Source organism: Portunus trituberculatus, chromosome 15 (assembly GCF_017591435.1).
Source record: "Portunus trituberculatus isolate SZX2019 chromosome 15, ASM1759143v1, whole genome shotgun sequence".
In the NCBI taxonomy this organism is placed as follows: Eukaryota; Metazoa; Arthropoda; class Malacostraca; order Decapoda; family Portunidae; genus Portunus; species Portunus trituberculatus.
Window position 1 is genome coordinate 6,725,618 of NC_059269.1, and position 3,995 is coordinate 6,729,612.

A 3,995-nucleotide genomic window follows, 5' to 3' on the forward strand; every position below is an offset into this window, starting at 1 on the left:
CATAGACTCTTCCTAATGCAAATCTAGTCGTTTAATCATACCCAAAAATCGTGGTAAAAATGCGTCTCAGTACTGAAGGTGTTAAGAATCAGGATCCCTCATTGTGCGGTGTTTCATTTTGCTCCATTTACTGTTATGGTAGTCATCGTCCCCACCGTGTTGATTTAATCCTCCTCGTCTTGATGAGCTCACAGTGAAGAACAAGATAACATTAAGGTCTCATGTTTGATGTACGAGTGTTTAAGCGACCGTCCAGCACGAACGCTCCAGACTCTCACTACACCTTTAAAAGAATCCCAACGTCTCGACCTGTACAATCCTGATCTAACCGGCACCCGTAGTGTCAAATAATTCGAGCATATTAAGTACCAAGTAACACCAACGCAACACCACCAAGACGCGTCCAAACCCACCATTTGTAGCGTGCAGATGTGATGTCGGTACGCGTACCATCCCCTAAAACAGACCTCAGGCACATCCAGATAACGTCAGGGGTATGCACATGAGCCTTGTAGTTTGTATGGTGCACGCGACATCTGCGAGGCCCACGAAGCCATCACTCTCTCGTTCCTTATTCCGTAGCCGCGAGAATTTCATGCTTATTTCTGCACTCCGCCACTTGCCGCTCAGCTAACGAGTTAACGAGTTTTTCCTTTCATTAGTCAGATGATTGTGTGTAACTTTCTAGCATTTTTTTGCCAGCGTGTAATATAGTAGAGGAACAAAAGGATAAATTCTTAGGGACTCCCCACACTGTTACACTCTAAGAACAAGGAAAGTCTTAAATGAACATTTTTCATAATTTTCAAGTGCAAACCCTATTAGTAGCTGATAAAATTGCTTATTATATAATGCAGAACTCTACTCGATGAAAAAAAAAACTTTGTTTCAGGGGGCGCCCGGGTTTGAACCGGGGACCTCTCGATCTGCAGTCGAATGCTCTACCACTGAGCTACACCCCCAGATACTTTAAAGAGACAACAATATAGCCTTGAAACACTGCACCATATGTTGTTATTGGTTCACAGCTTGGTAAATGTTAAATGTGCATGTTATATGTTTATTGAGTGGAGGAGGGTACATACACACGAACACACTCTCTCTCTCTCTCTCTCTCTCTCTCTCTCTCTCTCTCTCTCTCTCTCTCTCTCTCTCTCTCTCTCTCTCTCTCTCTCTCTCTCACACACACACACACACACACACACACACACACACACACACACACACACACACACCTTCGTTAATGACGGAAGGGAGGAGGTGGAGGGTTAGAAGGTTAAACAAGATATTTGTTCCCTTCCCCCAACATGATTAATTCCTTTAATCTCCTCTTTCTCGCTCATTTTCCGCAAGCTGTACCGCAGGATGGGTGGGAATAATAGCGAGCAGCGGAGAGAGGGAGGGAGAGAGAGGGTGGATAATAATCAAATCAATTTCCTTCTTTATAACAGAGGAAAGGAGTCTGTGTGTATGTCATTGTCTTGCTGGAGATGAAGGGAGGATGCTCAGGCGCTGGTTATGTGGATAAGGGTTCGTTTCAAAGACTAATTGTTTGTGGGAGAAATGTATCGGTCGTTCCTTCACATCGTCAACGTTTTAATTGTGAGCAGTGACGCGTGTAGTTCTCCTCACTATTATCTTTTAATTAACATGTCTTTTTTTATTGATTCATTTGAAGGTTTGGGTTCATTCTTTTGTATTTGTGTTAGTGATATGCTATACTTAGAAATGCAGGGATTCGTCTGTGAGATAAATAGGTAAATGGATAGTTGTTTTGAGTTATATTTTACCTTTCTTCCTTCTTTTCTCCTTGTCTGTTGTTTTTTCATCTTTTCTCTTTTCCTTGTTCTTACTTTGCTTCTCCCTGCTGGTCTTTTGGTTCTTAGCTTTATTTGAAAAGTTTTATTTTGATTGGTTTTAGTGTGTGTGTGTGTGTGTGTGTGTGTGTGTGTTCCCATAATTTAGCTTATTTTTTATATGAGTAACACACGAATTATCAGCTGTAAGTTCTTTTATTTCTCCTCCTCCTCCTCCTCCTCCTCCTCCTCCTCCTCCTCCTCCTCCTCCTCCTCCTCCTCCTCCTCCTCCTCCTTTCGTCGACTACACGTTCCACCTGAGAATCATCACCCCGGTAACTTTATGCTTTATGAATCATTTCGGCATCCTCACAGGAGACAAGGGCGTGTTGCATGAGGGGCTGAAACTCGGTAATTGCGCCATTATTGAACAACTTGCTGTGTTATGAGCGACACACAAACACTTAGCAAACATTACTTCATTACCTAAGCAAAGCAAAGTGACGATACCAGCTGTTGATGACGCCATTAGAGAAGCAAGGTTAAAGACACTGTGCTTGTTATCTGTTTAGGACGAGTCTGGTGTTCATTCGTGACATGAGGGCAGTTAGTTGAATGGTAAGTCGTGGTCATTGGCATAGTAATCTGTAGGATCCGTAGGGTTTTTATTATTTTCTCTCTCTCTCTCTCTCTCTCTCTCTCTCTCTCTCTCTCTCTCTCTCTCTCTCTCTCTCTCTCTCTCTCTCTCTCTCTCTCTCTCTCTCTCTCTCTCTCTCTCTTAGTGATTTCAGATTGAGGTAAAACGCAAAACAGTTGAAGTAAGTGCAGAAAATTCCTCGATTCGTAATCATGACTTTACACTTCAAAATTAAAAACACGTGACTATTTTCTCCCCTCTCTATCGGAAGCAGTGTAAAGGACAGCCTCTGGGGACGAACTGAGCACCATAAGTACGAGTATCAGTGCGTTGCTAGGATGAATGTGTTGATCCCCCACCGCCCCACCTCTAAGTCCTATTTTTTTTCTTTTTTATTAGCTAGCTTCCCGATTTTTGTTCCTGGCTGATGGCCTCCACTTTAACGTAATGTGTTAGGCGCTTCTGGGCAGGCTTTGGAACGTACTCTGAAAACAAGGTAATAACAAAACGATAAAGTGACGAAAACGAGATGAAAGAAAAAAAAATGGATCATTCCCAAAGGCAGACACATGGCTGGCCTTGGAAGTAAAGTAATTTGTTATGTCAATAGCCATTACTCTGAACAAACAGGAAATAAAGCAGCACGTTTCAGTCAGTCTCGAAATAGTGAACAGTAATAACCAGCCTATTAAGAAATGTATATCGTAGGCAATCCTTTGTTGCGTGAATATGTTCATAACTTGTCACTTTTCAAGACGAACCAGGTACTCTTGCATGACTTCTAATGTGTCAATATTTACTGGGACTTGGTGACGAGAAGCAGGCATCAAGTAGATAGCCAATGTATTTTTTTTTTTTCGCAAGCCAAGATCAGTTGTGCATGAAAACAGTAAATCAACAATACATCAACAACGGACCCATACTTCATAAGAGTATGTAAAGTAGGAAAATAAGAACTAATGAGCTGCTTGTAACTGCCATTCATAGTGTCTTGAAGCATTGGATTCATGCACCCTCACCAGCAACAGTCGCCATGCCAACCAAGAGAGAAAGAAGGAAGAGCACTGTAATCAACCGTGGCTTTCTGCGTATGAGAGAGAGAAGATGAAACACGTGGCCTCAGAGGAAAGCTGCTTCTGTCAGGATCAGTCTTGTCAAGCATAATACACATCAATCATGATTTTCAGAGTCATGCTCAGAACTAGATTCCTAACTCTTAAAAGGCAACGTTATCACTTCTGCAGCTTACGATTCTTCTGATTCATTCATAAAAAAAAGTATATTTCTCTGATTCATATTGACAGCATATTTTGTTTCCATTCTTTCATTATGATGACACCTTTTCATTCGTGGTCACCGTACTGTATTCCATCGCAGTGCCCTTACCGTGACATGCTTTCGAGGCCTTATATACTCACATGAAGGCCAGAATAAAAGATTACTCATATATCCCCTTAAGGAAATCATGTACCCAGAAACAAGTGTAGGCGAGAGTTCAGTGCACTTTCTTGTTTACATGTACGACGTAGATGGCTTAGCTCACCTGCCATGCACCGTGCGAC

At 42.1% G+C, this 3,995-nt stretch overlaps 1 non-coding gene across 1 annotated transcript; it reads right to left on the reverse strand.

Moving 5' to 3' along the window:
* Nucleotides 1–890: 890 nt before the first annotated feature.
* On the reverse strand, nucleotides 891–962 carry Trnac-gca. The gene has a single exon. It is a non-coding gene; the product is annotated as a tRNA-Cys (tRNA).
* Between the last annotated feature and the right edge of the window lie 3,033 nt (nucleotides 963–3,995).